This window comes from Saccopteryx leptura, chromosome 5 (assembly GCF_036850995.1).
Source record: "Saccopteryx leptura isolate mSacLep1 chromosome 5, mSacLep1_pri_phased_curated, whole genome shotgun sequence".
NCBI lineage: Eukaryota > Metazoa > Chordata > Mammalia > Chiroptera > Emballonuridae > Saccopteryx > Saccopteryx leptura.
The window spans coordinates 110,700,384-110,714,700 of record NC_089507.1 but is presented as its reverse complement, the minus strand read 5'-3'; the positions used below and the strand labels follow the sequence as shown (position 1 = coordinate 110,714,700).

Sequence of the window (14,317 nt, the reverse complement as noted above, 5' to 3'; positions counted from 1 at the left end):
GGGCAACAATAAAGTTGACCACCCGAATGACCAGTGACATCATCTCACCAAGCTGCTTGCCACACATCTGAGCACAAAGCGCCTCCTGATGTAGGATGCAGTGAAAACTTGGGTTTCTTTTCATGTTCATAAAGAAGCGCTACAAATCCTCTGTTTCTCCCCACCATGCATGGAGCACCATCAGTACACATTGAAATAAGTTTATCCATCGGTAGATTTTTTCTTTAGTGAACTCAGTGAAAGACTTGAATAAATCCTCCCATCTTATTGTCTCTTTCATAGGCAAAACAGCAAGACTTTCCTCACGTAGTGTGTCACTGACAGCATACCTTGCAATCACGCTGAACTGGGATAAATGGCTTATGTCTTTTGACTCATCCAAAGTGAGAGAAAAGAATGGTGCTGCATTTATGTACTTCACTTTTGTTGCCTCAATTTGATTTGCCATTATGATGGTACGATTGTGAACAGTTCTTGCCGACAGAGGCATTTCTTTAATTCATTTGATTATCTTGTCTTTATCCGAAAAGTCATCAAAAAGTTCATTGGCAACAACAAGCATGAATATTTTGGCATACTCCCCATCTGTGAATGGCTTTACATTTCTCACAATTGCTAAAGCACAGCAAAGCTAGCTGAATTCCAGTCACCTTGTTGGGTCCAAACACGAAGTTGCTGCTGACTAGCTTGCACTCTGCACAGTAGTAGCTCTTGACATGCTTTCTTCCTGCTGTCCCCTGCTAGATATTTCAATGCAAATGTAGTATGGTGTGTGTCGAAGTGCTGCTTTATATTTGACCATTTCATGAATGCAATCTTATTGCATATTAGACACACTGCAGAACCTGCTCTCTCCACAAAGGCAAATTCCTCTGTCCATTCCTGCTGAAAAGTACAATATTCCTCATCTTTTTTCTTTTAGCCATCTTCTTCGTCAAAAGGGTTTCTGCAATTAGCTAGCTGACTACTCGATTAAAAGAGGAAAGTTTACTTCCTGACCTCACAATGACCCTTGTACATTATGCATTATCCAATAAAAATTTGGTGTTGTCCCGGAGGACAGCTGTGATTGGCTCCAGCCACCCGCAACCATGAACATGAGTGGTAAGAAATGGATTATAATACATGAGAATGTTATATATATATATATATATTTTTTTTTTTTTTGGGGGGGGTATTTTTCTGAAGCTGGAAATGGAGAGGCAGTTAGACAGACTCCCGCATGCGCCCAACCGGGATCCACCCGGCACGCCCACCAGGGGGTGATGCTCTGCCTATCCGGGGTGTCGCTCTGTTGCGACCAGGGCCACTCTAGCGCCTGAGGCAGAGGCCACGGAGTCATCCCCAGCACCCGGGCCATCTTTGCTCCAATGGAGCCTTGGCTGCGGGAGAGGAAGAGAGAGACAGAGAGGAAGGAGAGGGGGAGGGGTGGAGAAGCAGATGGGCGCTTCTCCTGTGTGCCCTGGCCAGGAATCGAAAACGGGACTTCCGCACGCCAGGCCAATGCTCTACTACTGAGCCAATCTGCCAGGGCGAGAATGTTTTATATTTTTAATGTTATTATATTTTTGCCCTGGCCGGTTGGCACACAGGAGAAGCGCCCATCTGCTTCTCCACCCCTCCCCCTCTCCTTCCTCTCTGTCTCTCTCTTCCCCTCCCGCAGCCAAGGCTCAATTGGAGCAAAGTTGGCCTGGGCGCTAAGGATAGCTCCGTGGCCTCTGCCTCAGGCACTAGAATGGCCCTGGTCGCAACAGAGTGACGCCCCGGATGGGCAGAGCATCGTCCCCTGGTGGGCATGCTGGGTGGATCCCGGTTGGGTGCATGCGGGAGTCTGTCTGACTGCCTCTCCATTTCCAGCTTCAGAAAAATACAAAAAAAAAAAAGTTACATTTTTTATTAAAGATTTGTCTGCGAGCCAGATGCAACTATCAAAAGAGCCACATCTGGCTTGTGAGCCATAGGTTCCCGATAAAAGAATTCAATTTTTAATAAAGAACAATGGATTTTGCCAACTAAAGTATCGACTCAGCCAATTCAAATAAATTAGGTATATCTGGGTATACTAGACCAGTGACAAAAGTTAATAAAAAGTCCATATACATCAGTTTACAAAGCAGAGTTATCTGTTGTATTATTCTTAATAATTTTCCTTGCCCTATTGTTACTGATTCACAATATGTAGAATATACAGTCAAACTTATAGAAACTCTTTACATTTCAAATGATTGTTCCAATTACACAAATTGTTTCAAGAGTTACAACTTATATTGTGAGAATGAAATCTGTCTATCTATATAAATCACATTCATTCTCATACAGCTTGACCAGGTCCTTCATCTAATGCAAATAATAAAATTGATCAATTTAGTTATTGGATCTGTAGAAATAGCCGCTAAATTTCATGCAGATACTCTTATGAATAGAAAAGGTTTAATGCAAAAATTTAAGATAACCTGGTGAGGCCTGACCTGTGGTGGCGCAGTGGATCGAGTGTCGACCTGGAACACTGAGGTCGCTGACTCAAAACCCTGGGCTTGCCCTGTCAAAGCATATATGGGAGTTGATGCTTCCTGCTCCTCCCCCATTCTCTCTCTCTCTCTCTCTCTCCTCTAAAATGAATAAATAAAAATAATTTTAAAATTTTAAAGATAATGAGGTGAGAGGCTCAAAATATTGTTAGAAAATGTCCTCAGTGCAGTATTATAAATACTCCTCCATTTCCAAGAGGAACGAATCCTAGAGGATAGAACAGTAATGACCTGTGGTAAATGGATATAACTCATATTTCTTCCTTTGGAAAACTTCTTATGTACACTGTTCTATTGATACCTATTCTTCCTTTTGATGAGCCACACCTTTGCCTGAAGAAAAGCTGATTGTTTCATTCAATATTTTATAGAAGCTTTTAATGTTATGGGCATTTCTAAAGCAATTAAAACTGACAGTGGTCCTGCCTATACATCTGCTAAATTTCAACAATTCTTACCGTTCTGGAATATTAAACATACTACTGGAATTCCATATAATCCACAAGTACAGGCAATTATTGAGTGCAGTAATCACACTCTGAAAAATATGTTACTTAAACAAAAGGAGGGAGAAGGAAGGAGATTATCCCCTAGAATTATGTTACACAAAGCTTACTTTAAATTTCTTAAATACAGGAGAGGATAATTTGACTGCTGCAGACAGGCATTGGACAAAAAATAGTTCTAAGATTAATCAACCTGTGTATTACAAAAATGAATTGGATCAATGGATACCTGGTGTAATACATTGAGGAAGAGGGTTTGCTTGTGTCATTGCAGAATGCAGCGAAGTCCTTTGGATCCCTGCCCGATGAATTCAACTAACAACATGAGCAAGAGAAATAGATTCTCTCCATATCCTTCCATTGCCGAGATGGAAGCACTGAACCTCAAAAGAAAAACCTTAAAGGTGCCGCTGCCTCATACTGATAAGGCTAAAATACCAAGTTGGAGTCAACTTAAAAAGCTGACCTTTGAGGGTAAAAAGATGCTACAAACTACTAGAAAAGAACATAATGCTACTAATCTGTTCTTAGCAATGATTGCCTTGGTAACAATTCCAGTAAGTATGGCTGAAAATTTTAGTTACTGGGAATACATCTCTAAACCTCCATTAAGTAGAGCTATACATTAGGAAATAGTGCCGTTCCTATTTTTGTTAATGACTCTAATTGGCTTCCAGGACCTTTTGATGATAAAGGCCCCTTAGTACCTTCAGAAGAAGGGATAAGATTAGAAAATTATACACCAAGAGTTAGTTGAGGGATTACCTATATGCATAGGATATGAGCCACATTGTTTAAAAATAGAAGCTAGAACTTAGCTCTCTATTGTAAAAAGTAACAGTAAAGGAGAAGCAAAAAAAAAACCATTTGTTTTTGTTACAAGGATACAGATTTAAAGGTAATACAACTGTACATGATCCTGAACCTTCACCTGATTTACCACCCTGTCACACTGCAATTGTTAATCAGCTAAGTGAACAGGTACATTGTGAAAATTGCAGAGGTGAAACTGCTCGGGTTTTACTTAATTCCTATGGAAACGCCACAGATTGGAGCCCTCATGGTTCTGCTTGAGTTAAAGTGCACAGTGCTGATCTAAGGTGGCATAAGAACAACGGTTCAATTACAGCTGATGGTCAAAGTAATCATACTATCATATGGCATGGAAGAGGGATGTCACCTCAAGCTCCACACATAAAATTTGGTCCTATACAATGTCATTTCTGGAAAATAGCTATGGCACTTAAACACATGTCAGCGTAGAAAGGAGAAATCTGGAGAAATCATCCTTCTAATCATACTATGTTAACCTTTAAAAAGAATGAGACACATTTTATATCTGCTTGTGTTAGATTGCCTTATATGTTTATTATCGGTGAAACCAAATGGACAGTTGAAAAGTATTCTATAACTTGCAATAACTGTAGTTTTTATGCGTGTATTAACTCTTCCATTCCTTTTAATAAAAGTAGTCGACGTCTAAACATTTTAAGAGCCAGAACAGGAGTCTAGATTCCAGTAGATGCTTCGGATGTGGCAAGATTCCCCTTCTATGATGCTGTTACAACATATTATTAAGTCTTTAAAGTGAACCAAAAGACTAGTTGGATTGATCATTGCCATCATTATGGGATTAATAGTGTAACCACCATGACTGCTGTATCTGGAGTTGCATTACATCAGAGTATACAGACTGTGGACTTTGTACAAAAATGGCATGAAAATTCTGAGCAACTGTTGACTTCTTGACAATGTATAGATAGCAAATCAATGCTAAAGTTAATGATTTAGAACAGACTGTGATTATGTTAGGAGATAGTCTTCAAAGACAAATTAAACTATTGTAAAATGTAATTGGAATGTAACTACTTTTTGTATTACCCCTATTCCTTGGAATCATACTCATTTCCCTTGGGAAAATGTCAGAAAACACTTGTTAAATCATGGAAATTTAACTATGGAAATTTTGCATTTACAAAAGCATATTGACACTCCTTTTAAGAATCAGTTGAAATTGATTGATGGAGAAATTTTATTAACCGCTACTTCTGATGGAATCAATAACTTGAATCCTCTAAAACAGTTTAAGATTTTTAGAGGAATTGTAGGGGCATTATACTAATCATTTGTTTTATATTTCTTTTATTATATATAGTCAGAAGAGGAAATGGCATCAAAGCAAAATAGAGCAACATTCTGCCATGTTTTCTCTTATGCTAATAAAGTGCAAGCTAAACAAAAAGGGAGAAATGAAGGGAAACACTCTGCACAAATATGAACAATAGCTAACTTCAGAGCAGGGGTTACTTGGAGAACAGGAGGAGATCTCAGAATGTGTTAACCATACAGGAGACTGGCCTGGGGTTACTTGAATGTAAGTATGCAGGATTCTTGGAGGAATGTCATCAAGAACCAGATGTCCTTTATGGTTGATAAACTCTGAGACTGATTCTTTTCGTAACCTAGATCATGAAGGAGACAGTAGACATGCAGATTAAGGATGGTTTAGTTAGGAAAAAAGACTTTTTTTTTTTTAATTATTTATTTATTTTTTACAGAGACAGAGAGTGAGTCAGAGAGAGGGATAGACAGGGACAGATAGACAGGAACGGAGAGAGATGAGAAGCATCAATCATTAGTTTTTCATTGCACGTTGCAACACCTTAGTTCTTCATTGATTACTTTTTCATATGTGCCTTGACCGGTGGCGGGGGGGGGGGGGAGGGGGAGGGTACAGCAGATAGAGTGACCTCTTGTTCAAGCTGGCGACCTTGGGCTCAAGCTGGTGAGACTTGCTCGAACCAGATGAGCTTGCGCTCAAGCCGGCAGCCTTGGGGTTTTGAACCTGGGTCCTCTGCATCCGGGTCATGCTCTATCCACTGTGCCACTGCCTGGTTAGGCACCGTTATCTTGTTCTATTTGTCTTCATTACAATTTTAATCAGTTTCATGCTATCAGGTATCCCTTAACATACAGCTTTCTGCATGGATGTTTATTTGAAAAATATTTTTTAATTAATTTTTTAGAGAGAAAGAAGGGAGGAAGAGCAGGAAGCATCAACTCTTGTATGTGCCTTGACCAGGCAAGCCCGGGGTTTTGAACCTGTGACCTCAGCATTCCAGGTCGATTCTTTATCCACTGTGCCACCACAGGTCAGGCAATACATGTATGTTTAATATGCACTAATTAGCTTTGACCAGACAGCTCAGTTAGTTGGAGCATCCTCCCAATAAGCCAAGGTTGAAGGTTTGATCCCCAGTCAGGGCACATATAATCAATCAATGAATGCATAGATAAGTAAAACAACAAATCAACAAATCAATGCTTTTTCTCTCAAATCAATGATTAAAAAAGATGATACCTTTAAAAAAATGTTAAAGATAGTACTTATAGTTACATTTACAAAATTCTAAATATATACTATGTAGTGATTGTATTACTATCTTAATTTAACATTCTAGAAATAGAATAGGTATGTGTTGGGCAAATAAGTTTGTAAAATTTGTATTATTTCAGTTCGCTCACTTTTATTGTTAAAAATGGTGCTGGGCAGCTCCAGGTATGTGATCTGTGAAACTGCAAATTACCTTCCTGCTTGGGAAGGGCTATTGTTATGCTAATGTTGCTGGAGGAGAGGTTTTGGTGCCAGAAAAGTTTTAAAAGGAGAGGAGGAGGAAGAGGAGGAGAGAAGCCAAGATGGCAGAGAAAGAGAAAGAATGCAGAGCGCTGAAGAAGCAGAGTTTGTGTGGAGAAAAGGGAGAGCAAGTGCATATGGGGAACCAGAGGTGAGAGGCTTTGGGACTGTGGTAAGGTACCAAAGAACTGTAAAACTTAGTATTAGCAATGCCATTTTAAAGAGGAATAGTCAGGGCCCTGGCCTGTTGGCTCAGTGGTAGAGCGTTGCCCTGGCATGCAGAGGTCCCGGGTTCGATTCCCGGCCAGGGCACACAGGAGAAGCGCCCATCTGCTTCTCCACCCCTCCCCCTCTCTTTCCTCTCTGTCTCTCTCTTCCCCTCCCGCAGCGGAGGCTCCATTGGAGCAAAGATGGCCTGGGTGCTGGGGATGGCTCCTTGGCCTCTGCCCCAGGCGCTAGAATGGCTCTGGTCGCAACAGAGCGATGCCTCGGAGGGGCAGAGCATTGCCCCCTGGTGGGCGTGCCAGGTGGATCCTGGTCGGGCGCATGCAGGAGTCTGTCTGACTGTCTCTCCCCGTTTCCAGCTTCAGAAAAATAAAATAAAAAATAAAATAAAATAAAGAGGAAAAGTCAGGCATTGAAAGAATAAAGGTTATCTGAAGAACTTCCTTTCCCTTTCAATAAAGACAATATTTACATATCCTACACTGATTTTAACTCTTCTTCCCTTCCTGGAATCCTGAGAGTAACATATACCTCTAGACAAAGGAATGGGAGGTAGACACTAAAAGATTTGTGAATGTCTTTGATATTTAAAACAACATCACTATTGTGTTACCTTGTAAGTTTTAATATGAAGGAATGTTTTTTATAGATCCTATAGACAAATGTTATAAGCTTGTTAATGATTATTATGATGTTTCCCCTTTTCCCCCCAACTCGTATGTGATCAAGTGTATATAACTAGCCTCAGATCTATATTCTAGGCTACACGATTTGGGTCAGCTATACCCCGTGTAAGTCATATGCAGCCGGCTTATTAAATAAATCTCCTCCTAAAAATTATTCTGTATCCTGCTTTGGTGCCTCTGCATAACCCATGGAATTAAGGTACGATACTTTACAACAGGACTGGTGAGGCCTCTGAATCTAGTAGGAACCAGAGAAGATTCTCCTGGTTGTGGAACCAGATAATGTGTCATTAGTTTTGTGAACTCGGACTGAATGAAAGGGAAGTGTGTTTTCCCTGTGTGTTTTCTTGTCAGATGGTGTGAGCCTTGAATAAAGGAATGGCCCACCAGTTTTTGGCTCCACTGTTTCTTTACCGTCTGTCCAAATCTAATGGGAAGCTGCATGTGAATGGCCACAACGGTGGCAGCCCCTGGCCTTACAGTATGTATAAGAATGAAACTTTTGGGGCAACTTTACAAGAATATAAAAGATTGTTTAACCAATTTCCACCTCATCAACCAACTCTCTGTATTAACCAATGTTCTCCATTCCTTCTGAAAAATCTGTTTAGCTAAGGCCCACTGATTTTTTCTCTACTTTGCCCAAGCAATTCTGCTCCTATCAGCTGAGGTGTAAGCTTACCAAGAGCTCTGTATTAATCACCAAACTTGTTTATAACAGCTATAGTTACTGCTGCAATTTGGAATTCTGTTAAATAGAGTGTTAGATGAAACTATTAAATAGATGAAATAATTTAAAAAGAACTGTTCCTATGAAAAGTTGAACACTTTAGGAAGACAATAAAGGCAGATTACCTTTTTAAAATACTGCTTTTGGACCAGATATTACAGTTGAAGATAACTGTAAAATATTGAGAAAATATTACAAAAATAGAGTTCTTTATAAAGACACTTGTGAAACAATCTCAATTCTTGCTCCATTTCAAATCTGCAAAATGGAAATTGAAAATTATTCACTGAAATTTTTTGTTTACAAAAAACAGGATTAAAAAACCCAAACAAACAGGATTAAAAAACCCCAAAACAAAACAAAACCATCACAATTAGCATAGTCAAATTAAGAAGAAAAGAAGGTGTAATATAAGGCAGTACACCTCTTCTGGAAGCAGGAAGAGAAAGAGAAAACAGAAAAGTACAGTCGGTTTCTCTGGTTCTGGGATGACGCAAGGTTTCAGTTCTTTGGGAACGTAGACCTTTATAGGGTAATTATCATATAAGTAGCAAGAGCAAGTAAAGTTTAAAAGATCAAGGAATAATATAAAACTCATATTGTAAAGCAGTCCTTCTCAACTAGTAAATTACAAAGTTGCAAGAAACAGGGATAGCTAGAAGACAGAAGTGATTCTAAGGAGCCATGAATCTGAATTGATAGGACAAGCCTATGGCTATTGAACATTTTAGGCAAGATGAGCATAGGAAAAACAAAAGGAGACAGTAGTAGCAGGAAATTACAGCACTTTTCAAGTTTTGTAATATTTGTGAAGCAAAATTAGCATAAATGTTAAGCAACCATCTATAATTTAGTGTAAGAATAGAAGTAGCCCTAAAGTGCTTGTAAAGTTATTTGAAACTTCCAAATGTCTTTAATATTTTGAACATGAGTCATACATAAAAATTGAGCAGCTTACTAGTATAGATTCAAGGACATTCCAATTTAATTGCTTCAGGTACTTGCTGTATTTATGAAACCTTAACTAGTAAAATTACCAGAGGATTAACTATTCAAGCATCTATTTTTGGTGCCTGCTTTTGGCTATTTCATAGTCAATGAATATCTGAATAGGCTGCTAAAGTAGAAAAGATCTGAATAGGCTGCTAAGTAGAAAATAATCATGGCCTACACCCCCCGCCACTACCACTAACTTCATGAAGGGAAACAAAATGTAAAGTCTCTTGGGAGAGTTATTTGCTAAAGTAGAGTCATCGTAGGGCTTAATGTTCTTTCTCTCTTTTTTTTAATGTTTATTTTACTGACTTTATAGAGAGTAAGGGAGAGGGAGAAAGAGACAGGAACATCAATCTGTTCCTGTATGTGCCCTGTCCGGGTATCAAACCAGCAATCTCTACACTTCAGGATGATGCTCTAACCAACTGAGCTATCCAGCCAGGGGTGTAGGGTTTAATTCTCAATGGCATGCTCCATTACTACAGTTTAAGTACATTTCAAAAACACTTATCTACACATTAATTACCACTGTACTGGCTACTAAGTAGCAAAATCTGTGAAAGAGCAGATAAGACATTTAAGTACCTTAAATTCAAAAAAATTACTTTCAACCTTATTATACCTACCTAGATTGGTCCCATCCAAACAAAACTGGTATCTTTCTAGATGCAACAAGCCTAAGTAACTTAAATTTAACTCCTCCATCAATTTAAAGAGTAGCAAAAGAATCCCATTACTTCTATATACAGAAACATTTCTCTTTCTGCATGACATAGTTGCCCCAATTCCAGGAGCTTTCATCATAACTAATGGTAGTATAAAAATTCCTGCTTAAAACATTTCTCAGCAAAAACAAACATTTCTGTGCTATCAATGAAAAAAGTTGAGGCTTGAGATTATGAACAAATCTGACTGGCACTTGACATTGTGAATTAGGATGGTCTAATTTCAAGTCTGCTTAGTTATAAAAAAAAAAAGCTTCATGTCCCAGTAGAGCCCAAGCTCTACGTTGATCAGGTGTCCCTGATTCAACCTTCCTGTGCAGTGGGACACTCCTGGTGCTTATCAGCAGGGCTGGCAGCCTCTTCGAGACTACTCTTGAGGCGGCCATGAGGATTCTACTTAATCAGTGCCAACACTTAACTGCCACTGGAAGAAAAACACGAGACTGACACACAAAGTTAGTTGCAAGAATCACACAGGCAATTTATTACTCACAAATCCTTTTGGCATGCCTGGGTACAGCTTAAGGGGGCCTGGCTGGCATGCTCCACTCAGCTGTCTTTGGTCAGAGCTCAGAGTGGAGTCCACGTTCACGTTGTAGTCTAGGTGACTGACGACCTCAGCAGGGGGCCCCTCAGGTTTAGTACCTTTTCTGGCCAAGGCCTTTTAACAGGTGTCAATCTACAGGATTATCACCTCAAACCACCTTTTTGGGAGTTTCTTGCAGGGAGCCCTTTTTATGTTAATCTACTGAAATGTTACATCAAGCCACTTTTAAGTTGTTCCTAGGGAAGCTTCTTGTTTATGTTAATTTACAGAGTTATGACATCAAGCCACTTCCTATCTATGTATAACTTCACACACACACACTAATTAGGCCCTGCTTGAAAGTCAGAGTCTGTTAATCACATCTGCACACACTATATAAATTCCTATCCAGATGGCATAACTTTATTTAATTTCCTTAATTAATTTTAATATTATATCTTAATTACTTTTATATATCTTCCATATTTTTTATATTCCCATGTTTAATTAGTATAACATTATATTACTACAACACTTCACTAAGATAATATTTATGAAAATCTCAAAGTAAAATATTAGAATCACATTAGACCATTGTCAAAATGTCACAGGATTTCAACGTTTAACTGGTTTGGTTGTTCAGCATTCCTAACAAATGTGTGAAGATGCTTCCCATTTTAGGACTGGGAGGCTTCTAAAGAACCTCACACAAGAGTTGTTAGTAAGATTTATTTGGAGACAAACATCCTAACCAGGGAGACAGTTTATTTAAACAGTCTTTAAGCAAAACTCCCATATAACTTCCTAGCTTAATTTTTTCCTTAAAATTGTTTCACATACACCTTGCCAGTAATTGCCTCCAATACTGCTTGGGAGACCAGTGAAGAGATGGGCAAATATTTTTAAACTTTGCTGTAACTCAATTATAAGCAGTAAGACTCCAGGTGTTTTCATAAGTAATATTGGTATAGATTCCCACTAATATTATCCTTAGGTTTTCTTCTTCATTCTCCCTATATACTCTAGATATCCTAGAACATCAGAAAAGAGAAAATCTATGAAGTTAAAGTGTATACTCTAAACAGCAGTGTGTATTGGCAAGTTCGTATGGTAAAAAGTATTTTAAATTCCTTATGTATTCTTTAAAAGGAAATTAACAAAGTGACTTCAAATGTTTATCTCTACCTATGTGAAATGGTGAGAAACACTTTCCCAGAAATCTATATTTTTATAATCTATGTATCTGTATCAGTAATATCAAAATCACACTTAATGTATAATAAGAAATCTTTTTAGAGTTGACTTTTATATATGGAATCCATCAGTTAAATAAAGTAGAAATACTTAACAGATTTCAACATTTCAGGCTTATTTCCATAACGAGCAATTTGCATGTCAAAATATCAGTGCTTCACCTATTAAGTGTTTGAACTGTTCAGTTTTATTGTTTAAAGGAAATTAACAAAATGACCTATCTAAATAGTACCAGACATTTGAGTGCTTCTTTGCCCACTTCAGCAGTAAACCAGACTTAATTTTCTGGTCCAACACTTACTGCAAAAAACATCAAGATGGGGGCCGATAGTCAGGATCAGAAATATATTTGTATACTGATAAAGTCAGTAAATATTCTGAAACTCTTCCCTACTTTCCATGAAATAGCCATGACTCTAAATAAGATTTCATATTTTAAACATGAAGGACTCGCCTCAGTAGGGAACTGAAGGAATATGGAGTCTGGAGTTTGTTGAATTCATCAGTAGATGCAAATTTCATTAACCTTTCTGGATAATGCAAAAACAAAGACTAAAGAGCTCCTCTTGTGTTTCCACATCCAATAAAAATTTATGCATATGCTATTACAAAATATGTACACAAAACAGGGTCATTACAGGTTCACATTCACCAAAACAATTCCAGGTTGACAAGTAAGTCACTGGGAAAATATTAGCTTACATTGATCTATTTACAAATCCACCAAATATGTATTGAGTAATTATCAACAGTTTATATGACAATGCTTTCAGTATTTCCTCATCTAGGATAAAAATCCATTTAAGTATCTCTTTAAAAGTTATGTTTTGATTAGTAAATAATCCCTAGAACAGTAGCTTTTAATACTTAGCACTCATTAGCCAAAACACATTGCATTTTGCCTTCTTTGGCAAGGAAAAAAATAAGGTTAGCTAAGGTAAAAAGTTTACACTATTCTGACCTATGAAAGGAAAGCAGCTTGTTATCCAAAGAGTATAATAAGCAGGAGGAAAATGGGGCGCCTACGACACAGAACAAGAGTTAATTACGTAATTGAACAGTTGCCGCCCCGCACCTGGGGCGCTAGCTCTTGGGAAGCGGGCTGCACGCCCGCGGACCCCACAGGTTAGCGGGCCAGCAGGTGGACCCGGCGCGGAAAGGGGCTCTCAGGAGCATCCAGCCTTGCAGGTTGACCTTCAGTCAGAATCTCTGGCCGTCCAGGAAACAGGTGGATAATCGAACTCAGGGCTCCGGCGGGCCGACAGGGAACAGGACAAGAGCATGTGGACAACTGGTCTAGTCCCTGCTCAGCACGCTCGGGGAGCCCGGCTAGGTGACCCCGACAAGGCAAAGCCCATGAGTGACCACAGACAGGAGCCGCAGGCGGACTCGCTCGCTGTCTCCGCACTCCCGTCAGACCTGTCCTGCCTGGGGACTCAGACGAGTCAACATCGGCACCCCCAGGGCCGCGTTTCGGAGGAGAAACGGGCTAACTTTAGTGTGAACGCCAAATGAGCACGGAAAGCTGGGACGCAGCACTGTCCACCGTGGGCTGTGACCACGGAAACCAACGCCCTGACTACCTCGTTCCCGTCTTTCCAGAGCGCGGACCACGCACTCAGAGCAAGAAGCCTTTTCCAACGTGTCCCGAGTTCAAGGTGGTCAGGCTGGACGCGGGCGAGCCGCACCACCCTCCCCCGGGGCCGCCAGGAGCCCGCCCGCCCCCACCGCCCCACCGGCCCGCGCCGCCCCTCCCCCGCCCCGGCGCCGCGCCGCCTTCCGCCTGCGCCGCCGCCTCCAGCGTCGCGTCCCACGCCTGCCTTTCCAGTCTGGCCGCCGCGTCACTTACCCGTGCGAAGCGATTTACGTAGCGGCCTCGTCACTGCTTACGGACGCGAGGAGGTGGGGACTGCGGCCAGCAGCCCGGCGCGGCGCGGCCCACGTCGTCCACGTCAGCTCTGAGGCGGCCTCCCTCCGACCGGAGACCCAAAGTAGCACAGCAGCTGCTCCAACTACGTCTACGCGCGCCCCGCCGCCCGTCTTCTCTTCGTGACCGCCTCCCGGGGCACGCCCGGCGGAAAAATCCAAGCTCGAACTCCGCCCCCTGCCGGCCGCCTGCGGGAGTGCGGCGCTGACAATCCAACAATTAAATGGAACGGGACGGGGTGGGGGAAAAAAAAAAAGAAGAGTCGGGGGGCGGAGCCTAAGGCTGAAGGAGAGGGTCCGAAAGGGGGGCGGGGCCGGGTGCTGAACCGAATCTGGAACTGAGGAGGAGGCCAAGTCTGGGGCGGGGCCTAAGGCGCTCCAGAAACCGGAAATGCTTGGCCGGAAGAATGCGTCCGAAAACCAATCTGTTGGAAACTGAGCGGACCGTGGCTGTGGGTCCTCGAGCTGAGGTCCTCGAGTGTCGTGAGTCATTCCCGGCGCGTCCTCGCGCCCTTAGGCGGCCCCCCCCCACCTCCCGCGAGACATCGCGTATCCATTACCCCAGCCCGCGGTGACCGCGT

The 14,317-nt window shown here is 41.1% G+C and overlaps 1 protein-coding gene across 12 annotated transcripts in view; it reads right to left on the bottom strand.

Moving 5' to 3' along the window:
• CREM (cAMP responsive element modulator) overlaps positions 1-14,317 on the bottom strand; it is a 514,873-nt gene that overhangs the window by 110,673 nt on the left and 389,883 nt on the right. For 11 of the 12 annotated variants that reach the window (XM_066386684.1, XM_066386692.1, XM_066386687.1 and 8 more), the window contains exon 1: positions 13,660-13,953. The exons of the other annotated variant lie outside the window; for it this stretch is intronic. The gene's annotated coding sequence lies outside the window, so the exon portion shown is untranslated. Of the gene's footprint in view, positions 1-13,659; positions 13,954-14,317 lie in introns of those variants that run through there. 12 annotated transcript variants of the gene reach the window in all.